The following is a 27,269-nucleotide window of genomic DNA, read 5'->3' on the forward strand; positions in this document are numbered from 1 at the left end:
TTTGTCACATGTCCATATTTCCAGAGGGGACCTCCTTGGTGCATTTTTAGTGCTGCTGTACATTTTCCAGGTGTTTTCCTCCTTGGAAAACACCTGGGAAATTCACAGCAGCACTAAAAATGCAATGTGCGTTTCACAATGCACAGATGTGAACGGGTCCTAATGCACTATTGAATAAACCTATTTGTCTAGTTTGATTGCTGAATTTGACCAAAAAAGTGACACTTTTTTATTTTATTTTCATAAACTATAAAAAAAACAAAAGCAACACCAAATCTGGGCAATAAGAGGTTAAAGTTGAAGAGGTGTGGCTGTGTCAGCTCACCTGTCCTGCTTTACCTATAAATACGCCCACTTGTAAAGCAGTCTTCCATTTGGCCTACAGGTATGAGCACATGGCTTGCTGTCTCCATCTTGGTTTGGTAAGTTGTGTTTGTTTGCACTGTTTTTTAAAAGCTACAGTTTGTTTAAATGTGACAAATACATGTTGTGGGCCTCCCCTTGGCCATTGGGTGGATGGCAGGCAGGCTGACCCCTTGGCCATTGGGTGGATGGCAGGCAGACTGACCCCTTGGCCATTAGGTGGATGGCAGGCAGGACTGCCCTTGGCCTCTGGTGATCGATAATTTTTTTTTTTTTTTAGTGGGGGTTTGTTGCATTAATAAGTGATTGGGGCTTATTTAATAAACCATACAATGTGTAATACTCTTATCAATCATATGACTTAATTCTATATGTTAAGGCCTGTTCACATCTGTAGGCTTTTGCCGCACTTTGGCAGCTTCCCAGTGTGGCAGAGGTGTGTATCCCTTTTAAATACTATGAATCAGATGTGAACCTGTGGGCTATCCTTTTGAAAAGTCCTATGTGCTGCACCTTTTGTTGTTTTTGTGAAAAAAATGCATAAAAAAAACACCTGTCATTAAGAAAAAGCAAAATGCTTTTTTTGTGTGCATTTTTTGAGTCACATGTCCATATTTCCAGAGGGGACCAAGGAGGAAAACACATGAAAAATGCATTACGCCTTGCATTTTACAGCTGCACTAAAAATGCAATGTGCGTTTCACAGATGTGAATGGGTCCTAATGCACTATTGAATAAACCTATTTGTCTAGTTTGATTGCTGAATTTGACCAAAAAAGTGACACTTTTTTATTTTATTTCATAAACTATAAAAAAAACAAAAGCAACACCAAATCTGGGCAATAAGAGGTTAAAGTTGAAGAGGTGTGGCTGTGTCAGCTCACCTGTCCTGCTTTACATATAAATACGCCCACTTGTAAAGCAGTCTTCCATTTGGCCTACAGGTATGAGCACATGGCTTGCTGTCGCCATCTTGGTTTGGTAAGTTGTGTTTGTTTGCACTGTTGATTTTTAAAAGCTACAGTTTGTTTAAATGTGACAAATACATGTTGTGGGCCTCCCCTTGGCCATTGGGTGGATGGCAGGCTGACCCCTTGGCCATTGGGTGGATGGCAGGCTGACCCCTTGGCCATTGGGTGGATGGCAGGCTGACCCCTTGGCCATTGGGTGGATGGCAGGCTGACCCCTTGGCCATTGGGTGGATGGCAGGCAGGACTGCCCTTGGCCTCTGGTGATCGATAATTTTTTTTCTTTTTTAGTGGGGGTTTGTTGCATTAAGTGATTGGGGCTTATTTAATAAACCATACAATGTGTAATACTCTTATCAATCACATGACTGCTGTAAAACCACATGGGTCAGTTGCCGATTGGCTGCTATGGTTATTCCTTTATGCCAAGGGTCTCAAACTGGTGGCCCTCCAGCTGTTGTAAAACTACAAGTGCCATCATGCCTCTGCCTGTGGGAGTCATGCTGGTAACTGTTGTTCTTGCAATGCCTCATTGGACTTTTAGTTTTGCAACAGCTGGAGGGCCGCCAGTTTGAGACGCCTGCTTTATGCCCTGTTTTTGTTTCCAAAACCCCCCTCTATTGAAAGCACTGTAAAAACACCTTGCCCTTTCACACTTAAATGTTGCACTGGCGGGGCGTTGAGAAGTCCTGCAAGCAGCATCTGTGCAGCAGCTTTTGGGCGCTAAAAGAAACGCTCCAAAAACGCCCCTCTCTATTGAAATGAATTGAAAGTGATGTAAAAACGCTTTACCCTTTTTACACTTGGAAAACACCTGGGAAATTCACAGCAGCACTAAAAATGCAATGTGCGTTTCACAATGCACAGATGTGAACGGGTCCTAATGCACTATTGAATAAACCTATTTGTCTAGTTTGATTGCTGAATTTGACCAAAAAAGTGACACTTTTTTATTTTATTTCATAAACTATAAAAAACAAAAGCAACACCAAATCTGGGCAATAAGAGGTTAAAGTTGAAGAGGTGTGGCTGTGTCAGCTCACCTGTCCTGCTTTACATATAAATACGCCCACTTGTAAAGCAGTCTTCCATTTGGCCTACAGGTATGAGCACATGGCTTGCTGTCGCCATCTTGTTTTGGTAAGTTGTGTTTATGTTTGCACTGTTGATTTTTAAAAGCTACAGTTTGTTTAAATGTGACAAATACATGTTGTGGGCCTCCCCTCTGGCCATTGGGTGGATGGCAGGCAGGCTGACCCCTTGGCCATTAGGTGGATGGCAGGCAGGACTGCCCTTGGCCTCTGGTGATCGATAATTTTTTTTTTTTTTTTAGTGGGGGTTTGTTGCATTAATAAGTGATTGGGGCTTATTTAATAAACCATACAATGTGTAGTACTATTATCAATCATATGACTTAATTCTATATGTTAAGGCCTGTTCACATCTGTAGGCTTTTGCTGTGCTTTGGCAGCTTCCCAGTGTGGCAGAGGTGTGTATCCCTTTTTTAAATACTATGAATCAGATGTGAACCTGTGGGCTATCCTTTTGAAAAGTCCTATGTGCTGCATCTTTTGTGTGTTTTGTGAAAAAAAATGCATCAAAAAAACACCTATCATTAAGAAAAAGCAAAATGCTTTTTTTGTGCGCATTTTTTGAGTCGCATGTCCATATTTCCACCGGGGACCAAGGAGGAAAACACATGAAAAATGCATTACGCCTTGCATTTTACAGCTGCACTAAAAATGCAATGTGCGTTTCACAGATGTGAACGGGTCCTAATGCACTATTGAATAAACCTATTTGTCTAGTTTGATTGCTGAATTTGACCAAAAAAGTGACACTTTTTTATTTTATTTCATAAACTATAAAAAAAACAAAAGCAACACCAAATCTGGGCAATAAGAGGTTAAAGTTGAAGAGGTGTGGCTGTGTCAGCTCACCTGTCCTGCTTTACATATAAATACGCCCACTTGTAAAGCAGTCTTCCATTTGGCCTACAGGTATGAGCACATGGCTTGCTGTCTCCATCTTGGTTTGGCAAGTTGTGTTTGTTTATGTTTGCACTGTTGATTTTTAAAAGCTACAGTTTGTTTAAATGTGACAAATACATGTTGTGGGCCTCCCCTTGGCCATTGGGTGGATGGCAGGCTGACCCCTTGGCCATTGGGTGGATGGCAGGCAGGCTGACCCCTTGGCCATTGGGTGGATGGCAGGCAGGCTGACCCCTTGGCCATTGGGTGGATGGCAGGCAGGCTGACCCCTTGGCCATTGGGTGGATGGCAGGCAGGACTGCCCTTGGCCTCTGGTGATCGATATTTTTTTTTCTTTTTTAGTGGGGGTTTGTTGCATTAATAAGTGATTGGGGCTTATTTAATAAACCGTACAATGTGTACTACTCTTATCAATCACATGACTGCTGTAAAACCACATGGGTCAGTTGCCGATTGGCTGCCATGGTTATTCCTTTATGCCAAGGGTCTCAAACTGGTGGCCCTCCAGCTGTTGTAAAACTACAAGTCCCATCATGCCTCTGCCTGTGGGAGTCATGCTGGTAACTGTCATTCTTGCAATGCCTCATTGGACTTTTTTAGTTTTGCAACAGCTGGAGGGCCACCAGTTTGAGACGCCTGCTTTATGCCCTGTTTTTGTTTCCAAACCCAGGTGCATACTGAGTCAGCTATACTATAAACCATTTTTCAGCTTGCTCAGTTCCTAGAATTTTTTATCTTGACTAAGACTAGTTTTAGATATAAGCAAAAAACCTACATTGTCAGGAAGAGACAGCGGCCTGCTGCTGTGAATCTCTCCTGCAGAAAATGCTAGTTGCCTGGCTCTCTGGCTGCTGAGCTCCAGTGCAGGCTTCATTTATTGTCAATTGTTGTTCACCGATTTGGCAGATGTGCTTTGTAGGAAATGTTGCTTGTTGAATTTCTGAATACACTAACTTATTTAGACCCCTTTTTTACAGCGGGTTTTAGCGTTAAAAATAGCGCTATTAAAATGCTCATGAAATGCTCTAAATGCATCTCAATGGACCCTTTCACACTAAGTTCTACAAGCAGCATCTTTGGAGCAGCTTTTGGGTGCTGAAAAAAACTCCCAAAACCCCCCTCTCTATTGAAAGCACTGTAAAAACACCTTGCCCTTTCACACTTAAATGTTGCACTGGCGGGGCGTTGAGAAAAGTCCTGCAAGCAGCATCTGTGCGCTAAAAGAAATGCTCCAAAAACGCCCCTGAATTGAAAGCGATGTAAAAACGCTTTACCCTTTTTACACTGAGGCAGTGCAAAAACGCCCTAAAACGTTAAGGTCTTGGTGGTGCTTTACCAGCACATTGGGATTGCAGATGAGGCTTCGCTCGAAAAACGCTCTAAAAATGCCCCAGTGTGAAAGGGGCCTTACTCTAGGTTCACACCTGTGTTTTTGAGAGACTCGCTAGTCTATTTAACATGGTTTCCTTTTTACATGTTCACATCTATGCGTTTGCAGCTGGTGCATTTTTGGGAAGGGTCTGCGCTTTTTTCTTATGTTTTGCATCTAATGTACTTCAATGAAATCCCACCAGAAATGCAAGTGTGTTATGCGATTTTTATTTTTTTATTTTTTTTTCTCCATGTGTTTTGCAGTTTAAATGTTTTGGTTTGCGAACTATATATAGCTGGTTGCTAATGAGCGGGCTGCGAAGCTGGCAGCCACGTCCTTAACAAATGAGTCATCAGCTGTCAGCAGTATTCCCCGCTGACAGCTGAACATAAAAAAGGTGTGGGGTCCCCCAGGTCCATACCATAACCGAGCTGTCAGTTAGTAACAGCTATATACAGTGTGTTTAACCGCTTCATCCCTGCATGATTTTACCCCCTTCCTGACAGAGCACTTTTTACAATTTGCCACTGCATCAATTTAACTGACAATTGCGTGGTTGTGTGACATTTTACCCAAAGTTTGCATCCTTTTTTCCACAAATAGTTTTCTTTTGGTGGAATTCACGTCTGCTTCTTTTATTTTTTTTGTGCTATAAACAAGAGCGCCAATTTTTGAAAAAGCACTTTTACTTTTTGCTATAATATCCTACGTTTTTTTTTTCAAAACTATATTTTTTTTTCTAAGTTTAGGCCAATGTGTATTCTACATATTTTTGGTAAAAAGATTGCAATAAGTGTATATTGGTTTGCGCAAAAGTTATATCGTCTATAAAATAGTGAGTCGTTTTATGGCATTTTTATTTTAGTAGTAATCGCAGTGATCTGTGATTTTTTTTTTTTTTTTATTGGGACTGTGATATTTTGCCGTACACTTTAGACACATTTTTGGGACATTCATTTATACAGCGATTGGTGCTTTAAAAATGCACTTTTTGCTGTATAAAGGTCACTGGGAGGGAAGGGGTTAACACTAGAAGCCGATCAAGGGGTTAACTATGTTCCCTCACTGTGTTTTAACTCTGGGGGGTATCGGTGGGACTTCCTAGGGGGAGAGAGATTGGCGTTCATACATTGTATGAACAGATGATCAGTCTCTTCTCCTTTAACCACTTAAGACCTGGACCAATATGCAGGTAAAGTACCAGGCCCTTTTTGCAATTCAGCACTGCGTTGCTTTAACTGACAATTGCGCAGTCGTGCGACATGGCTCTCAAAACAAAATTGGCGTCCTTTTTTTTTTTTTACACCTCTGCGGTTATTTTTTGCGCTATAACCAAAAATAGAGCGACAATTTTGAAAAAAATTCAATATTTTTTACTTTTTGCTATAATATTTATCCCCCAAAAATATATATAAAAAAAATGTTTTCTGTTTATGCCAATACGTATTCTTCTACATATTTTTGGTTAAATCGCAATGAACGTTTATCGATTGGTTTGTGCAAAATTTATAGCGTTTACAAAATAGGGGATAGTTTTATTGCATTTTTATTAATTTTTTTTTTTTACTAATGGCGGCGATCAGCATTTTTTTCGTGACTGCGACATTATGGCGGACACATTGGACAATTTTGACACATTTTTGGGACCATTGTCATTTTAACAGCAAAAAAGTGCTATAAAAATGCATTGTTTACTGTGAAAATGACAATTGAAGTTTGGGAGTTAACCACTAGGGGGCGCTGAAGGGGTTAAGTGTGACCATGTGTTTCTAACTGTAGGGGGGCTGGTCGTGTGACGTCATTGATCGCCTTTCCCAGGGAACAGACGATCAATGACAGCGCCACTGTGAAGAACGGGGAAGGTGTGTTTACACACCTCTCCCCGTTTTTCAGCTCCAGGGACCAATCGGGGGACTCCGGTGGCGATCGGGTCCATGGGTCCCATGGCCACGGAGCTTCGGACCGGGTCGCGGGCACGTGCCGCAGGCATGCACCCGCGACCCACGGCTGGGCATTTAACAATCACATTCAGGTACGTGATTGTGCCCAGCCGTGCCATTCTGCTGATGTATATCGGCGGTGCTTAAGTGGTTAAGGCCTTATTCACACCTGTGCTTTTTGCATTTTTTGTGCTTTTTGCATTTTTTGTGCTTTTTGCATTTTTTGTGCTTTTTGCATTTTTTGTGCTTTTTGCATTTTTTGTGCTTTTTGCATTTTTTGTGCTTTTTGCATTTTTTGTGCTTTTTGCATTTTTTGTGCTTTTTGCATTTTTTGTGCTTTTTGCATTTTTTTTTGCTTTTTGCATTTTTTTTTGCTTTATGCATTTTGCAGATTTGCACCACAGAACGTGTTCCATAGGAAACCATGTTAAATTGACTGTAGTGCAAAATGCACTAAAAATGCAAAGGTGTAAATCAGGCCTAAGAACCGGGATGCCCGGCAGTCTTCGCGCTCGCATCAGCTCCGCGGGCGTGCCATGGGCCATGGGGAAAGCAACACAAGGTAATGTCGCTTCGCCCAGCTGTGGCATTCTGCCGCAGCAGATCAGCAAGTGGTTAAGGGGGGAAAAAAAGCAAAATGCATTAGAACTGCATGCAAAACCCCTAAAAAAAGGTTTAAACGCTCTGCAAAATGTTGTGAAAAGTGCATCATTGCGCAAATAAACACATCAATAAAATGTGAAATACCCACACGACATGTGAAAGAATAAATAAATCGTGAGTGAAAAGATCAATAAGATTTTCATAAGAATTATTGAGATTGTTAACGGACTCTGAAAAAATTATTGTTTATAATTAACCACTTCCATACCAGGCACTTGCGCACCTTCCCGCCCAAGCCAATTTTCAGCTTTCAGCACTGTCGCACTTTGAATGGCAATTGCACGGTCATGCTACACTGTACCCAAACAAAATTGGCGTCCTTTTTTCCCACAAATAGAGCTTTCTTTTGCTGCCATTTGATCACCTGCGATTTTTTTTTTGCGCAACAACTAAAAAAATACAGAAAATTTAGAAAAAAAAGTTTGTTTTTTTCTGTTAATTTTTTTGTAAATAAGTACGTTTTCTTTCAATTACGGGCACTGATATGGCAGCACTGATGGACATCGATGAGGTAGTACTGATGGGCACAGATGAGGTGGCACTGATTGGCGGTGCTAGTATGAGGCACTGTGGGGCGGCACTGGTGGGCACTGTGGGGCGGCACTGGTGGGCACTGTGGGGCGGCACTGGTGGGCACTGTGGGGCGGCACGGGTGGGCACTGTGGGGCGGCACGGGTGGGCACTGTGGGGCGGCACGGGTGGGCACTGTGGGGCGGCACGGGTGGGCACTGTGGGGCGGCACGGGTGGGCACTGTGGGGCGGCACGGGTGGGCACTGTGGGGCGGCACGGGGGGGCACTGTGGGGCGGCACGGGGGGGCACTGTGGGGCGGCACGGGGGGGCACTGTGGGCGGCACTGTGGGGCGGCACTGGTGGACACTGTGGGGCAGCACTGATTTATCCATGTTGCCAGTCAGTGCCCATTTGTGGGCACTGATTGTATCAAGAGACCCTCATCCTTGGCTAATTTTAATTTAAGGTTTAGCTCATCAACCGCATGGAGAGGGTTGTGATAGTTTCTGATATGTAGATTAATCGCTGAGCAAGCGTTTTACCTCTCTCATACTGCTGTTGAATGAGCAGGACCACATTGCCCCCTTTATCACTATTTTTGATGACAGTACTTTTACTATTTTGTAGTTCTTTCAGGGCTTGTCTTTCACCAGTAGTTAAGTTATCAATGGAATTTTTGGTCCAGTCAATCTTTTCCAAGTCGGTCTGGATTTATTCTTAAATTGGCACGTCTTATTAATGTAGAGGGCTCCTCATCTGGTGTAAGGTTCTCATCCAGTAGTAAGTTCAGTATGTCAAGAGCCTCCTGGTCCCCGACTTCTATTGGCTCTACTGTAGCGGGCACTGAGTCATCTTTTGTGTATAATGAACGGAAGAATACATTACGTAAAAATAGAGCGACATCTTTAAATACAATATCGAATGTGGAACACCTAATCAGGACAGATTGCCAATCGTGACTTCAGTGGATATTTTGGGGCATAGATAAGATTAACCCTAGTTGGAGAGGGTCCAATAGGGTGAGGGAAATATCTAAACGTGAGACGGAGTGGATTTTTCTCACTAATACACTCAGCCCCAATGGCCTGAACATAGACCTGGACATAAATTGTTTTATAAGTAACCATTAGTTTTAGCTCATATTGACTTTTAAGGATTTAAGTGAATTGCTACACAGGAATACATACATTTTCCCTCATGCTGATCATTTTATTAAGCATTCACATTTTACATTTTAACACATTTTTTAACATTAATGTTTTATTAGATTCTTTTAGAGCAGTCCTATACTTAGTGTACTCACTGTCTTTGATACACGTAGTAATCACTACATTTTTATAGAGGTATTTTTTCATTAGATTAAGACTTTGTATATTTTAATAATTTACCTTAACTCTTATAGAATACATATAAATAACAATGAGATAGTCGTCTATTTTAATTGTATTTGTTTGTTATGAGTTAGAACGTATACATCCATGTTTCAGCTCATAGTGCCTGAGCATGTTAATGGATTTACGTTTGTCTATATATTGTATTTTACATATAAGGTTTTGTCTTGGACTGCTTATCTACAGCTCACGCTGCCATTTAGGTAAAGCATTGTCATTATTTTAAATTTGTGCTCATATGGGGTACATTGTTGAGACACACACCCATTATGTTGATTCGGGTGTCTAAAGATATAACATTTTGTTTTTCCCAAAACTTGTTCTGCGGCTGCAGGTGACAGGGGGCAGGACAAAACATCCGGGATTAGGTAACCACACTGAGATGGTGAGTGCTCCTCTGGTAAAACAGAGGTAACACTCATCTGATCTATTTCTGCACGGACACCCCCTCCACCAGGGTGACACAGATGCCTAGTCATCCGATTGGAGGGTGGTGACACCAATCTCTAGCACGCAGCATAATATGGACACGCGGACATCACAATGCAGTCCGCGCCCTTAGTTATGCATAGGGTGACGTCATCGGCCAGTGAACAGACCTGAGAGGGAGCTCCAGGTCTGAGTGGGCGGGTATGATCCGCACACTCAGCTGATACACCATAGGCTAGAGCGCAGAAGGACACTCCCGCTCTGCCTATTTAAATTCAGAGCCAGCGTTGTGTAGCCAGCTACACGACGAGTCTAAACTCAGACAGCAGTTGTACTGAACGAACAACTTGTCAGCTGGAGCTGAGCTGACAAGCAACATAGCTATGTGAGCTAAAAGTCACTACATCTGATGTGCCTGTTTTAATCTTAAAGCGGTGGTTCACCCTTAGAGGGCATTTTTTAGCCTTAGATGGATGCTCGTTTTTACTAGGGGGATCGGCTATTTGTTTTAAAATATGAGCATTACTTACCTGTTTACGAGATGCATCCTCTCCGTCGCTTCCAGGTATGGGCTGCGGGAATGGGCGTTCCTTCTTGATTGACAGTCTTCCGAGAGGCTTCCGACGGTCGCATCCATCGCGTCACGATTTTCCGAAAGAAGCCGAACGTCGGTGCGCAGGCGCAGTATAGAGCCGCACCGACGTTCGGCTTCTTTCGGCTACGAGTGACGCGATGGATGCGACCGTCGGAAGCCTCTCGGAAGCCTGTCAATCAAGAAGGAACGCCCGCTCCCGAAGACCCATACCCGGAAGCGACTGAAGAAGATGCAGCTCGAAAACGGGTAAGTACGGATCATATTTTAATACAAATAGCCGATTCCCCTAGACCGAACGAGCAGGAAGATAAGGGGGAAAAAAAAAAAAAAAAAAGAAATGGTTGAACTCCCGCTTTAACATTGTAAGCATTACATTTTGTGTGGGGCTGTGTTTAATAAAAAGCAATATTACACTATGTCCCTTTCCTATGCTTATTTCCTATGATTAAACCCTGCCCTTGATCATCCATCCACTCCACTGAGACGCTGATAACGGGAGGAAAGAGATTCTTAGAGTTATCCAGGATACAGCCAAGGCACTCCATTTGAAGGATCCCAGCAGGATTATAGGAGTTCTCAAGGCTGATTACACCATAGGCATCTGGTGAGTAGAACTCCTAAGGGAGACCTGTATGTGAAGATCTGTTTGGATACTTCAGGAGTATATCATCGCACGGGAATTACAATGATTTAAGAGACTTTTTCATGCTAATTAGTTTTTTGTGAATGGACTTTGCATCATTGATGCTTTCTCAATTTTAACCATTATTGCAGTGAGGTTTGTTTTCTTTTTCACTCATGGCACATGATTGATTTAGATTGACAATTGCTCTCACTAGTGTGCCAGTTTATGAAGCTGAGATGAGGAGTGGAGAACATGTTTTTCACTTCTCATCACAAGACACACCCTTCCGTCATTCACTTTTACACAGATGACCAGTTTATGAAGGTGAGATCTGAGGATCTCACTGGCTATCTCTGTAAAATATCTCCGTCCCAGATTCTCCAGCTCAGAGGTTGAGAATCTGGGTGAGAAGCTGCTGTGATGTGAATATCAGCAAAAGCAAGCTTAAAGATTGATATAAATAACTATATATGTTTATGTATATAGGTGATTATATATATATATATATATATAATCAGTGAACTTGTGTTCAAACAGATAAAAACAGCGCTCAGAGTAGAAGAAATCTAACTCTAATTAGAAGGGTGAAAGAAATCCTAATAATCAGTGATTTGAGGTAGGTGATCGGACTATGGTATATGTGCACCAAATACCTATGGATACACCATCAAGTGTGGATAAATCCCCTGCACGGGTAGGCTTACCACAGCAAGTCACTGAACAAACTTGCTCTCAAATCAGTAGATCATCCAGGAATGTAGGGGTTAAATAGCTCAAGCGGAGGTACATGAAAGGACAAAAACACAAAGATCTCTCATAGTGTGATAATGTCCTACACTGACCCCGAATAAGATGGGTGAAGCCCACTAATAAATGCCCGTACAATGTTTAAACTGTGTATAAACAAAATTGGAAAAGGTTTCACCGCCGTCACTGTAGACCTCCTGCCCGAAGGGGCCGCGCGAGTACTGCGGATTCGATGTGTAGATCTTCCTCGCTGACGATGGTGGACGATGGAACGCAAGTCAGATTTCTGTGTAGCGCTGTCTGTAGCCACGCGTGGCTACAGACGGCGCTACACAGAAATCTCACTCGCGTTCCACCGCGTTCCACCGCGTTCCACCGCGTTCCACCGCGTTCCACCGCGTTCCACCGCGTTCCACCGCGTTCCACCGCGTTCCACCGCGTTCCACCGCGTTCCACCGCGTTCCACCGCGTTCCACCGCGTTCCACCGTCAGCGAGGAAGATCTACACATCGAATCCGCAGTACTCGCGCGGCCCCTTCGGGCAGGAGGTCTACAGTGACGGCGGTGAAACCTTTTCCAATTTTGTTTATACACAGTTTAAACATTGTACGGGCATTTATTAGTGGGCTTCACCCATCTTATTCGGGGTCAGTGTAGGACATTATCACACTATGAGAGATCTTTGTGTTTTTGTCCTTTCATGTACCTCCGCTTGAGCTATTTAACCCCTACATTCCTGGATGATCTACTGATTTGAGAGCAAGTTTGTTCAGTGACTTGCTGTGGTAAGCCTACCCGTGCAGGGGATTTATCCACACTTGATGGTGTATCCATAGGTATTTGGTGCACATATACCATAGTCCGATCACCTACCTCAAATCACTGATTATTAGGATTTCTTTCACCCTTCTAATTAGATTTCTTCTACTCTGAGCGCTGTTTTTATCTGTTTGAACACAAGTTCACGTTCACTGATACTTTTTATACTCATTTAAATGGTTTCCATTTAATTTTAAATAGCTGCTCTTTTTAAACACCAATTTCACTCTTTTGGTGTCGTTTTTATATATTATCATATAATTTTATTTATATATTGATAGCTTTTATCCCACCTCACTGTCACTAGGGTGAAGCTGTTATATAGCCACCTGGCGCCGGAAGTGCATTAGTAGGCCTCTTTTCACTGCACCTCTCATCTATCTATATATATATATATATATATATATATATATATAATTTGTATTACACACACATACACAGTATAGTTAGAATGTATTTTCTTTTAGGACCCATTCACATCTTAACAATTAAGAATTGTTGGCAGAATTGTGCAATTCTTTCCACAATTCCAAATTGCTCTAAAATTCTGTCAAAATACGCAATGCGTTTTTGGGTGCCATTCATTGTTAATGGCACCCTAAATGCAGTTAGCCAACATGCATTTTGCCACACATTTTGTCATTTGACAAATACTCTAGCAACTTGCCAAAATGCGCATTGAAAAAATGCACAATGCTCCATGCCCAAAATGTACATTTTGGTGCTTTTTTTAACATGTATTTTGGCTCATTTATTTACCTGCGTTTTGGAGTGTGTTCCAGAAACACATGCAGAATGCATGATATGCTTGCGGTGTCATTAATTGTTAATGGCATCCCAAAAGTGGCTAGCAAATGTGTGGTTTGACAAAATACGCATAAAAAGTAGGGCTGTTACTGATCAAAATTTTTCTGTTCAATCGACTAATTTCGATTAATTATAACGCACATGCAGCTCCAACTACTTTTAGCTGATCTCCTTGCAGGCTGATTCCCAGTGCAGCTACCAACCACTGGAAAAATGGATAGCAGGATACAAAAAACACACAAAGGCAGCGCTCGATGGGAATAGCATTAAAACTTTTATAGTCTTCAAGTAGGTAACCAAATAAATATTGCACTGGAGATAAAATCGATGTAGCTACATAAACTGTAAAAATGGTGCGAGTAATACCAAACTGTACCAAAAGCAGTCATAAAAACATGTAGCCAAGTATGATACTGGTATAAAAATGTGTACAACGATACCACTGCTGAATCCAGATGAGAGGTTAACATCAGTCCGTCGCCATGTAGATGTCCCATGAAGGGAACTATCACAACTCCCAGTGGATGGCTGTAGAAGGGACATGATAGAGGAAAGTGTAACAGCCCTTGCGTGTGGCAGATAGTAAGGTTCCGCCGGCATGCAGATATGAAGGCACAGCAAAGGAGCCCTTCAGATGGACACGGTAAGCCCCGCCGGTGTCCGTGACATTACTGGATCTCCGACGGAACTCCCTGAAGGCCCAGAAGCCGGCGGAGAGGTGAGTACCAATCAAAAGAATTTTAATCGAAAAAGATTTTGATCGATCAAAAAAATTTAAGATTAATCGATTAATTAAAAGTTAATTTGCACAGCCCTAATAAAAGGCAAATCAAAATGCACATTAAAAAGGTGTCAAACTATATGCTAAAAAAAGCACCAAAGTGTGCATTACAAACCATACCAAAATGCATCTTAAAATAACCTGTGCCAAAATGTGTGTAAAAAAGCGCTTATTATTTTCATGTAATAACAGTCTTTTTAACTTTGGTTTCACTTTTAAAACTCAGCTGCTCTGTAATCACACAGGTGTATGAGAAGATCACAGGCAGCCCCTCCCCCTTCTCCTCAGATCTCAGGTGTTCTCAGAGGAAAAACTTCTCATCTCTTCTTCTGAGAACAAATGTTCTCCGCTTCATAAACGGGGTGCCAGAGGAGAAGATTTTTCTCTGAGAACTCCTGAGAACTGAAATGAGATAAATTATCAATGTTTGATAAACGTACACCTAATTGTGATTAATTATCACCATAAGCAGAGGGGTAATTTTAGATTTATTTTAATCATTTACCTTAGCGCTGTTAGTGTTTCCACATAGACGCCTTTCCTTATTCATAGTATCACTTTTATAATAGCTGCTATTCTGCTAAAACCACCATTATACATATCTCGGATATCACACTATATCCATAGAGCGCTTGGATCAGTTTTATCTTCGCATAAATTCTGATATATTTCTTAAGTGGATATTCATTGTCAACCTTTCCATTCAACGGTCCAATACACTTTTTGTCTTGGTGGCAAACCTGCCAGCAACCAACATAAGCTGACGCTCCAGAAAACAAACCAGCAAATGTTTGAGTGAAACAGACAAGTCGGTAATGTACAGAACATGTTGGTAATGCATAAACATTCTCGCCACTGATATTGGTACTTTTGCGGCCACCTGCATCTGTCTATTTATGAGCGCAATGATTACCATGCTTGCTTAAATCTACTTGACTACTTGTCTATTCATTCCAAGCCATTACTGATGGGACTGCCTATGTATGGTTAATGTGATTCAAAGTTGACAAATCTAATCCACTCCTGTTCAATGGATATCAATGGACCGAATAGGAATACCTTTGTCAGGATTGCCTTAAATTAACATCACTAACCCATCTCTGCTGAACGGTCTGACTGATTAACATCCGCCTACCCCTCTGCTTAACGTGCTTTAGGACTACTAACTGGCCTAATTAGTGTATTTATAAGGCCCTTACACTCCAATTTTGAATAGCTAGAAACTTATTAGGCCCTTTAGCCAATTCCCATTGCTCCCTGCCCTTTCCCCCTTCTCTCACACTGGGTTCAGCCACTTGTAAAAGCACCCATTGGCCTGACCAAGGAGGGGCTATCAGGCATTTTCTAACCTGATTTATTAATTGCCCTTATTTCCCTGAAAGTTAAATTGATTAACCCATTGTTTGATGTGCATGTAACTCGTGGCTGAACTAACAACGTCCGGACTAGTGCTGTCTAGGGTTGCCACCTCATCCCTTTAAAAAGGAACACATCTGAATTACACAGGTTCTGAGGCTAATTTAATGCAGATAAGACACCAAGTGAGTTTAATTACCACCTTAATCAGCCACAGAACCTGTGTAATTCAGATGTGTTCCTTTTTAAAGGGATGAGGTGGCAACCCTAGCTGTGTCTGTCAACGGAGTCCTGTTTGTTATATATGTCCATGGCAATCTATTTCTTTTAAATAACATTTTTTCATAAGGTTCATAAATGGCTGCATATTTTATACTCATTTGATACTACAATAAATAATTTTTGTATCATATCTTTGTCCAGATCATCATTTGTTGCTATTAGTAACCCCTTTCAACAAGCCTTCCCTTTGCCTATCCCCCTTTCCCCTCCCCCCTCCTTTTTATAGCTATGACTATTTGGCTACAGCAACAAAACCCAACAGGTTACATGATGAATTATTAGGTATCCATATTGATTACCTATATATCGGTGGCTTACTTGCGCTTCCCTTCCCCAGTTCTCTGTATGTTTGATCTATTCTTGGGTCAGACTTTAGGTACTATACACCAGTGGTCATCAACCCTGTCCTCAGGGCCCACTAAAAGGCCAGGTTTGCAAGATAACTGAGATACATCACAGGTGATATCATTTGCTGCTCAGTGATTGCAGTATTCTAGTTTGCATCTCCCCAATGTAATACATAAAACCTGGCCTGTTAGTGGGCCCAGAGGACAGGGTTGATGACCACTGTTGTACACGGTTTCAGTTGTCAATATCTGTTCGTTACAACCAACGCCATATTCAGTTTTACTGCTTTTCTTGTGATCCTAAGGCCCATATTTTGTAGCTGGTGAGATGACGTCAAGGCTGAAGTATGGCAACACTGCTGTTTGAGAGTCATCTGAAAGGTATGTATCAAATTTGGTCTATAAATCCTGTAATCTGTGGGACTTGATAATGAAACTTTTTTTTTGTATTCAGCTAAAGTACAATATCTTGGTATAAGGATATCTTCAAGAACATTCCTCCAGACACTTAAAGGAAATGCAAGATTACTGATATACTGGGAAGAAATTGATGTGCAGGTGGCACATGAGAGCAATAGGTCTTGTACCACAAAGCTTTGAAAGGACTTTGATGTGAAGCAAATTACAGTGTCTACAGCGAGCCTGCAGTAAACATGGCTGGAACAAGAACATAAGGTCATTTAACCAACAGAACTCCTGAGGATGTTCAACTGTCCACTCACACCTGGCCAGCATGGTACCTGAAGGCTGATGAATTAGATGGACATGCTGTGATATCTACTCAAAGGATCTGAAAGTTGAGCCTGGAGAGGAACAAACTTCTTATGACCTTGAGTTCAATAGTCTTCAATGGCTGTGAAAACCCTCCCAGCTGGGGTGTGGGTCTCAAGTCTGAATCTCTGCCCAGGGTCCCTTTTATCCAAAAAGAATGTGTTACACCTGTAAGACCCTTTTCTTTCCCTGTTATCCCATATTCCCTCTCTATTACTGTAATGTATTGATAGCCCTATTGTAAGTACAACCCTTATTCTAAGAATTGGTCATCCTTTTATTGGAAGACAGACACCCCATACAAAGCACATTTTACAATTAATAGTTTACAAATGGTCTTGTGTCCATTTTCAGTCTGTACTTGATTACTGAAAACCTAGTTTCTGCTAAGAACTTGGTACTAATTGAAGCAGTTCCTCAAACTCTGTGGCCTGGGTAGGAAAGGTTACTGCAAGTCTATTTCCGAATTGCTTGTCTTGCACCTTGCAACATGTTGCTACAATATCCAGGTACAAATCGTCTTGGTAAAACTAGTTATGGGTAAGTTGCGGTATTAAACACACACAAAATGTACAGTATATATTGCAGCATTCTAATCCTCAAATTTAATTGCCTGTTTTCTTTATGCTTTTTTTTTTTTATCGTACATCATGGGACACAGCCTTAAGTATTTACTTAATGGGTAATAGGCCACCTTCAGATGTTGACACTGGTAAACCCTAATTAAGGAAGTTTACTCCCAATATAACCCCTCCTCCCAGGAGCACATCCGTTTTTTGCCAGTGTCTAAAGTTGTTGGTCACAATGAATGAATGAATGAAAAACTTATATAGCGCGGCACATGAGAACTGAATCTCTTCTGGGCGCTAGATGGTTCCTGTCTCGACATCAAAAGAGCAGAGTTTTAATCTGTCTTCTGAAGGCCAGGTGGTTTTCCTCCAACCGAATGCTGGTTGGTAAAGCGTTCCATAGTCTTGGACCCTGGAATGCAAACCTTCTTTCTCCTTTGGACTTGTATCTGGCTTTGGGTACCTTGACCAGGTTTTGGTTAGTGTATCGTAGAAGGCGATTGGAATTGTGGGGTTCTATCTTGTCGCAAAGATATTGCGGAGCCTTCCCATAGATGCACTTATGTGCCAGACAGAGTGCTTTAAAAGCAATTCTGTCCTTTACTGGCAACCAGTGAAGGGTTCTCAACGAAGGTGAGATTGATTCCCATGTTTTTTTCCCAGTCACAAGTCTGGCGGCCGTATTCTGAATGACCTGCAGACGAGAGATTTGGTACTTTGGGAGTCCGAGGTAAAGAGCATTTGCGTAATCCAGTCTGGAGTTCACAATTGTTCCCACCACGACTGCTACGTCTTCCTTAGGGATAAATGGGATAAGTCTGCGTAGTAGGCGCAGCAGATGGTGAGAACTGCTGACTACTGACCCTATTTGTGCATTCATTGTCATGTAGGTGTCGAAAATGACCCCAAGACTTTTGACTTTGGAGCTAGGGGTGATGATTTGGCCCAGAATGGGTGGAGGTGTCCAGGTTGCCAGTTGACTCTTGCGACTGCCGTGAAACAGGAGATGTTCTGTTTTGGAATTGTTGAGTTTAAGATGACTCTTGGACATCCAGTTTTCTATCAAAGAGAGACATTTCTCTAAACGGGAATGATCCTTTTTGTTGCAGATGCGAAAATACAGTTGCGTGTCGTCTGCATATGAGTGATAGTCGCGTTTGGCTACTGATAATATCAGAGAGGGCGGAGATAGATGTTGAAAAGCACCGGTGACGGGGGATCCTTGGGGGACTCCGCATGACACCGTGCGCCTCTCAGAGAACAGACGTGCTTTGAAGAGCTCCAGGAGGGATCCATGCTGGATTTAAATTCTTCCATAAAAAGAAGCCAGATTCAACCACATTGCAACTGGGGCCTAAATGGATGGTACCTGGGACCTTGTATCCAAAGCACAAGGTTTTGCCTGTAATGCCTCTTTGTAGCTCTGGACCCCAGAAATCCAGGGTTTAGGGCTTTGTAAAATTACCTAAAACTCCTGAGGGGGTGCTTAACATGGCCCAAGGCAGTGGAACCCTTTTTCAGGGACCCCGTCCTTGAAGGTTTGGCTAAACACAGCCCTCGGTGATGGGTGAAAGCTGGAATTTTTTCTGTTAATTCAGTAAAATCCAGTGGCGACGATAAGGTAAGTTAGAGACTTGGATATACAGTGATACCTCGGTTCACAAACTTAATTCGTGAACTGACTCTGGTCGTGAACCGAATTGGTCGCGAACCGAGGCACATTTTCCCATAGGGTTCAATGTAAATCCGGTTAATCCGTGCTGACCTTTTTTTGGGTGTTTTTGAAGCACAAAAATATGAAACAAATTACAATACACATTAGTACAGTATACTAATGTACTCCGAGGCCAGATCAGTAACACAAATACCACGGTCATGCTTTTCTATAATTTCCTTCTTCAGCTCAATGGTTATTTTCTTCACAACCTTGCTGTCACCTTTACTACTGCTCTGCACTTTTTTGCCACCATGCTTGCGCTGCACATTCTTGTCACTTGCATTTCCACTTTGCACATTGTCACTTGCATTTCCACTTTGCACATTGTCACCTGCATTGCTGCTCCGCACTTTCTTCTTTCCACTATGCTTCTTGGGAGCCATATTGGGTGTCCAGTGAACTGTACAATACAGCAAGGACAGTACTGTATGTGCTAAAAAGCACACCAAAAATCAAAAAAATCACTTAAAATGTTTGCAGAGTACTTGCAGTACTTCTTTTTGTGTGTCTTCTTCTCTCCACGGTCTTCCTACAGGAAGTCACGACCATGTGACAGCCTGGAAATAGCATTAAAATGGCCGTGGCTCCTGTTCGTGAACCGAGGCGTAGTTCGTGAACCAGAGCATATTTTTATGAACTTTTCTGTTCGTGAACCGAGTTGTTCGTGAACAGAAGCGTTCGTGAACCAAAGTATCACTGTATATAAATGTCTATGTATTTCTTCCCTTAAAGATTGTCATGCCTTAAAATCTCCACTAGAGGGAGTCTAGTCACTTACCATACACATCTTCACTAGAGCTCAGTCCGTGCATGGCTTGTACAGCAGGTGGAGAGGAGATTCTTACAAAGTAAAAATGTCCTTTAAAAAGTATTTTTTCTCCCTCTGATGGGACCAGGGGGACAGCAACCCTTACATTACCCCCCTGCCGTGGGGGGACACCGAGGTCCAGCTATGTACCGATGCTATGATTGACTAGCTGTTTGTTTTTTTTCCTCTGTGCCTCACTGCAGTCTCTGCTCCCCCTCGTGTTCTGGTCTGGAACGCTTGAAGAAAAAGAGGCAGAGTTTTTCCAGAGGGGGCAGGGCCTAAACGCAGTGCCACAAAAACATCCACAAGACACATGCAGGCAGGAAACAAAATGAAAGCTGTCCATCTCTCCTCTGCTGCTGAGGAAACTGCTGCCTGCACACAGGGACACACAAGCTGTGTGACACATATGGGTTGCACTGGCATTCTTGACTCAGGAAAGCCACACTTTTCTCAAGTCGTCTTCCAGGACAGCACCCTGAGAGATGACTGGCTCCACCTGACAGGAAACACAATCAAAAAAGAGATTAAAAACCCTCCCCCTTCCTGTGCTCCTCAGTTCTTGATTGTTTCCCCACAGCGAAACGATTTTTAATTTTTCCTGACCTAAGGCCTGGGGCTGGTGGTCGCCACTGGGTAACTGGACCGCAGGCACTGGGTAGCCTTTGGGTCTAGGCGGATTGTCCCTCCTAGGGGGTCCCTTCTTACTCAGGGGGGCCTCACTTAGTGAGCTGGAAGAACCCCCCTGAGTGCTGGAGTCTACTTGGGATAGTGGCTATCCTGGAGCTCCAGGGGCTAGATTCCTCTCTCTCTCTCTCCTGGTCTCCCCCCTACTTTGGAGGTCTGGACTGTTTGAGGGCGGAGCATATCCAAAACAGTCCATGGCTGCCGCCCCAGAAGGAGTTCTGCTGGAGTTTTCCCAGTGGTTGCATGTGGTGTGTTTCTGTAAGCAGAAAGGAAGGAGTCCAGCTGCTGGGGTGACAGGGACTGTTGTTTACTTGCAGCCACTGTAGCTTTGAAATGGTGTTTAAAAGTCTGCACAAACCGCTCTGCTTGACCATTTGTAGCTGGGTGGTAAGGTGCGGTCAACTTGTGCTTGATGTTGAGGGCAGTCAGGAAATGCTGAAACTCCTGACTGGTGAATTGTGCACCATTGTCTGTGACGATTTCTCTGGGGTATCCAAACGTAGCAGCGAGATGTAACAGTATAGAAACAGTTGCCTTAGTCGTTGGCTGAGTAACAGGAATGACCTCGGGCCACTTTGAATGGGCGTCCACTATGATCAAGAAGGTGTGTCTTCTGATCGGGCCTGCAAAGTCCAAGTGTAGGCGAAACCAAGGAACGGTGGGCCAAGTTCAGGGCTGGACGCACCCTCGGAGGGTCTCTTGCCGTTTGTGCACATCCAGCACAAGCATTCACATATGTTGTGATATCTGAGTCTAGGTTTGGCCACCACACATAGCCTCTGGCCTTTTGTTTCATACGCGTGCTCCCGGGATGACCAGTATGTAGCAAGTCCAGAATGTGTCTCCGGAGGGTCTGTGGAATGATCACTCGGTCTCCCCATAAAACACAGTTGCCAGCCACAGTTAATTCCATACGCCTACGGAAATAAGGTTCATACTCCTGTGTGACAGTTGCAGGCCGACCGGACCCAGGAGAGTATTGTTTTCAGAAAGGTATCCTTGGTTGTATGGGCTGCTATCTCCCCAGAAGACAAGGACAGGCTGGTGTAACGACAACTCCTGACTGGTGGAGTAGAGTCCATGGACCTCCCTGTCAGTCGGGACATAGCGTCCGCATTAGCATTGGCATCATGACCACGATACTGAATTTTGTAGCTGTATGCCCCCAAGAACAGGGCATAACGTTGGAGGCGGGCCGCAGTAGTCTGGGAGATGCCTTTGTCAGGGCTAAAGATCTGAAGCAGTGGTTTATGGTCCGTCAGTATGGTGAACTCCCTACCATACAGGTAAAGATGAAACTTCTTAATTGCCCATATCAGCGCAAGAGCCTCTTTGTCAATGTGTGAGTAATTGCTTTCTGCTTTTGTCAAAGACCTGGAGGCAAATGCCACTGGTTTTTCTGACCCATCTGGTAAGATGTGGGATAGTACCACCCCCAGACCATAGGGTGAGGCATCACAAGCCAAGGTGAGAGGCTTCTGGAGGTCATAGTGCACAAGCATGCGTGACGCCAACAGCTTCCGCTTAGAAACTTCAAAAGCACGTTGGCATGCAGCCGACCAGTCCCATCTGGAGTGTTTCTCCAAAAGCTTGTTCAACGGAAACAAGGTGTGTGCCAGATCTGGCAGGAATTTGTGGTAATAGTTCAGCAAGCCAAGGTATGATCGCAGCTGCTGGATGTTGGTTGGGGCTGGAGCTTTGACTAAAGCATCAACCTTGGTTTCTGTGGTGTGTATACCTTCAGCATCCAAAAGGTGGCCACAAAACTCCAATTTAGGCACCATGAATTGGCATTTTGCCAAGTTCACTTTCAGACCCTGTTCTTGGAGTCTCGCCAACACAAGCTCCACATTCTGCTTGTGTTCCTGGTCGGTCCGTCCTGTAATGAGCATGTCATCTAGCAGGCACTGAGTGAAAGGAATGTCCGCCAAAATCTCGTCCATTTTTCGTTGCCAAATGGCTGGGGCAGAGGCTACCCCAAACACCATCCGATTATATTCATACAGTCCATTGTGGGTGTTGATGGTCAGAAACTTGTGGGAAGAAGGATGGACCTCAAATTGTAAATATGCTTGTTTGAGATCAAGCTTGGTGAACTTTTGACCTCCTGCAAGAGAGGCAAAAATGTCATCTACTCTGGGTAGGGGATACTGGTCTATTTCCAGTTGAGAGTTCAGTGCCATGCGGAAATCGCCACAAATGCGCAAGTCCCCATTCGCTTTCTTTACGGTACAACTGGTGATGCCCACTCGCTGTGCTCTACCTTTTGAGATGACACCTTTTTCCTCCAGGCGACTTAGTTCGGCTTCCACACCTGCTCGGAGTGCGAAAGGTACTGTCCGAGCTTTGAAGAACTTAGGCTGAGCGTTGGGTTTCAGCTTGAGTCTCACACAGTCATGCTTTATTTTTCCCAACTGGCCATCAAAAATCTTTGGGAACCGCTGCTTCAGGGACACCACCCATCTCTATCTCCTAATGGAATGGTAACGGTGTTACAGGGACTTATGGCGATGTCTGGCATACCAAAGTGAGCAATCCAGTCTTTCCCGAAGAGAGGGGGTCCCCCATTTTCTAGGATATATAATGGCAGTCTTTGTCTGACCCTTGTACAATACCTGTACTTTTGCGTAACCCAGTGGGTGGAGTATCTGCTTTGAGTATGTCTGCAGTTTGATTGGTGTTGGGCGGACAGTTTTTCGGGTCTGAAGTTGTCTCCATTGTTTCTGGGTGATAACTGAAACTGCTGCTCCTGTGTCTACATCCATCCTGAGTTTCTTTCCCTCAACGGTTACATCTACAGTCATTGCGGAGGGTGCTGAATGCATATGATGTATGTCTAACCTGTGGAGCACTTCCTCATCCTCTGACTCAGATGATGATGTATATCTTCCCACCATATATGTCTTTGTCTTCAGAGGTTGTTTATCTCGCACCTTCTTGCTACGGCAAACTCGTTTCAGATGGCCGGTCCTACCGCAATTATGACAGGTCTGATCCTTAAACCGGCAGACTTTGTGATCATGGTCTGTATTCCCACAATGGTAGCAAGCTGACCCCCGGCTTGGTGGGGGTCTGTATTTCCAGTTTGCAGCAGTTGGTTTGACTGCTGTTCTGAAAACTTCCGGCTTCACCTCTTCCCTTCTGCTCTGGGGGTTCAATTCCTCTGTATCTTTCACAGCCATTTCCATCACTGAAGCTATCTCAATTGCCTTTGTAAGGGTAAGGTCTTTCTCTGTTAACAGTCTCTATTGTGTTGACTCACAATTCAGTCCCATAACAAACTAATCTCTCAGTGCAGTAGGTAGGTAGTCCCCAAAAGAACAGGTAGAGGCTAGTCTGCGAAGGGCGAGCACATACACTTTAATCTCTTCACCTGTCTGCTGCTGCCTCTGATAGAAGCGAAATCTTTCTGCAATCTCTAATGGTTTAGGCTGGAAGTGATCCTCTAGCAGTGTCAGCAGCTCTGCCAATGTCTTAGCTGCTGGTTTTACAGGGGAAAGCAGATCCCTAAGAGTGTCATATGTCTTGGCCCCAACCACTGTCGGAAACACTGCTACTTGCCTGTTGTGGATGTCATTTGCACTGAAATACTGTTCCAGTCTCTCAACCCAGGAACTCCAGGATGTCTGTTCTCCATCAAACTCACTTAATGTCCTGATTAATGACATTTTCCAGCTGGGATCTGTGATTGCTTTTATCCAGGTGACAATCCACAATGTCTTTGTCTCTCTCTGACTGATAGACACTTTGTAAATCCCATCCTCGTCGCCACTGTTATATCCTCTGTGTTGTGAGGGACACAAGACTCTGGTCTGGAACAATGGATGTTTATTCAGTACAGGCTGTACACTGGAACGTGCATCTCAGGACATTACATATCTCTGCTTTCTACATGTGGTCTCTCTAAGATGGCTACTATGCCCCTTGACCCTTGTCATCACTGCTGGATGGAGCCAGCCTTAAAGTGCCAGTACATGTGGAACCCTTCAGGTATAACAGCCTCCTTGGGGCAATTTATGCCTTCGAGGAGATTCTGCACACAGCAGAGCAGGTGTCCTCACAGGATAGGTTATACCAGGGCTTGGTGAAGTCTCAGTCTAAGCCCATTCTGGTACACCAGTCCCTCAAGGACATCATCCTCAGAGTGGGCCGAACCAGGGAAGAAGCTTCTAAGGTACGAAACTTGGAAGCGTCGGTGCTCCTTTAACCACTTGACCACCAGGCACGAAAACCCCCTTAATCACCAGACCAATTTTCAGCTTTTGGTGCTCTCACATTTTGAATGACAATAACTCAGTCATACAACACTGTAACCAAATGACATTTTTGTCCTTTTTTTCCCACAAATATAGCTTTCTTTTAGTGGTATTAGATCATCTCTGCGTTTATTTTTTCCACTATAAATGAAAAAAAGAGAATTTTGAAAAAAAATAATTTTTCTTAATTTCTATTATAAAATTTTGCCAAAAAAGTAATTTTTCTTCATAAATTTGGCCTAAAATGTATACTGCTACATATCTTTGGTAAAAAAAAAAATTGGTTATTTAGTCTGGGTGAAAGTTATAGGGTCTACAACAGGGGTCTCAAACTCAAATTACCTGAGGGCCACAAGACAAGTTTTCATATGCCATGAGGGGCCGCATGTAAACTTTCAAACTTCAAAAACAACAGTACTGGTGTCAGCGAACACATTATTAACCCCCAGCACTGGTGTCAGCAAGCGCATTATTACCACCAGCACTGGTGTCAGCAAGCGCATTATTACCACCAGCACTGGTGTCAGCAAGTGCATTATTACCACCAGCACTGGTGTCAGCAAGTGCATTATTACCACCAGCACTGGTGTAAGTCAGGGTTTGACAAATTTGCTTGGAATCTAGGAGCCAGGTAAAGTTAGGAGCCAGAAAACGCACCCTGTCCCGACGAGCTTGCGCGCAGAAGCGAACACATACGTGAGCAGCGCCCGCATATGTAAACGGTGTTCAAACCACACATGTGAGGTATCACCGCGATTGGTAGAGTGAGAGCAATAATTCTAGCTCCTCTGTAACTTAAAACATGCAACCTGTAGATTTTTTTAAACGTCTCCTATGAAGATTTTAAAAAAGTTTGTCGGCATTCCACAAGCGGACACAATTTTGAAGCGTGACATGTTGGGTATGAATTTACTCGGCGTAACATTATCTTTCATAATATTAAAAAAAATGGGGATAACTTTGCTGTTTTATTTTTTTATTAAAAAAAAGTGTAATTTTTCCCCAAAAAAGTGCACTTGTAAGACCGCTGCGCAAATACGGCGAAACAGAAAGTATTGCAACGATCGCTATTCTCATTCTCATTCTCATTCTCATTCTCATTCTCATTCTCATTCTCATTCTCCTTCTCATTCTCATTCTCATTCTCCTTCTCCTTCTCCTTCTCCTTCTCCTTCTCCTTCTCCTTCTCCTTCTCCTTCTCCTTCTCCTTCTCCTTCTCATTCTCATTCTCATTCTCCTTCTCATTCTCATTCTCATTCTCATTCTCATTCTCATTCTCATTCTCATTCCCTTTCTTCTTTTTTTCTCCTTCTCCTTCTCCTTCCTTCATTCTCCTTCTCCTTTCTTCTCATTCCCTTCTTCTTCCTTCTCCTTCTCCTACTCCTTCTCCTTCTCCTTCTCCTTCTCCTTCTCCTTATCCTTCTCCTTCTCCTTTCTCCTTCTCCTTCTCCTTCCTTTTCCTTCTCCTCTCTTCTCTACTCCTTCTCCTCTCTTTCTCCTTCTCCTTTCATTCCTCATTCCTTTCTCCTTCTCCGTTCCTCTCTTCTCCTTCTCCTTCTCCTTCTCATTCTCATTCTCATTCTCCTTCTCCTTCTCATTCTCATTCTCATTCTCCTTCTCATTCTCATTCTCATTCTCCTTCTCATTCTCATTCTCATTCTCATTCTCATTCTCATTCTCATTCTCATTCTCATTCTCATTCTCATTCTCATTCTCATTCTCATTCTCATTCTCATTTCTCATTCTCATTCTCATTCTCATTCTCATTCTCATTCTCATTCTCATTCTCATTCTCATTCTCATTCTCATTCTCATTCTCATTCTCATTCTCATTCTCATTCTCTTTCTCATTCTCATTCTCTTCTCATTCTCATTCTCATTCTCATTCTCATTCTCATTCTCATTCTCATTCTCATTCTCATTCTCATTCTCATTCTCATTCTCATTCTCATTCTCATTCTCATTCTCATTCTCATTCTCATTCTCATTCTCATTCTCATTCTCATTCTCATTCTCATTCTCATTCTCAGTCTCATCTCATTCTCATTCATTCATTCTCATTCTCATTCTCATTTCATTCTCATTCTCATTCTCAATCTCATTCTCATTCTCATTCTCATTCTCATTTCTCATTCTCATTCTCATTCTCATTCTCATTCTCATTCTCATCTCATTTCTTCATTCTCATTCTCATTCTCATTCTCATTCTCATTCTCATTCTCATTCTCATTCTCATTCTCATTCTCATTCTCATTCTCATTCTCATTCTCATTCTCATTCTCATTCTCATTCTCATTCTCATTCTCATTCTCATTCTCATTCTCATTCTCCTCATTCTCATTTTCATTCTCATTCTCATTCTCATTCTCATTCTCATTCTCATTCTCATTCTCATTCTCATTCTCATTCTCATTCTCATTCTCATTCTCATTCTCATTCTCATTCTCATTCTCATTCTCATTCTCATTCTCAT

The 27,269-nt window shown here is 42.9% G+C and overlaps 1 long non-coding RNA gene across 2 annotated transcripts; it reads left to right on the forward strand.

The window, feature by feature from the left end:
- Positions 1-379: 379 nt before the first annotated feature.
- LOC120914096 lies at positions 380-17,094 on the forward strand. 2 transcript variants are annotated; one of them, XR_005743613.1, is made up of 4 exons: positions 380-422; positions 1,308-1,344; positions 16,294-16,369; positions 16,443-17,094. It is a non-coding gene; the product is annotated as an uncharacterized LOC120914096 (long non-coding RNA). The 2 variants fall into 2 exon arrangements; XR_005743612.1 differs by lacking the exons at positions 380-422; positions 1,308-1,344 and adding an exon at positions 10,604-10,828.
- Positions 17,095-27,269: the final 10,175 nt, after the last annotated feature.

Source organism: Rana temporaria, chromosome 9 (genome assembly GCF_905171775.1).
Source record: "Rana temporaria chromosome 9, aRanTem1.1, whole genome shotgun sequence".
Classification (NCBI taxonomy): Eukaryota; Metazoa; Chordata; class Amphibia; order Anura; family Ranidae; genus Rana; species Rana temporaria.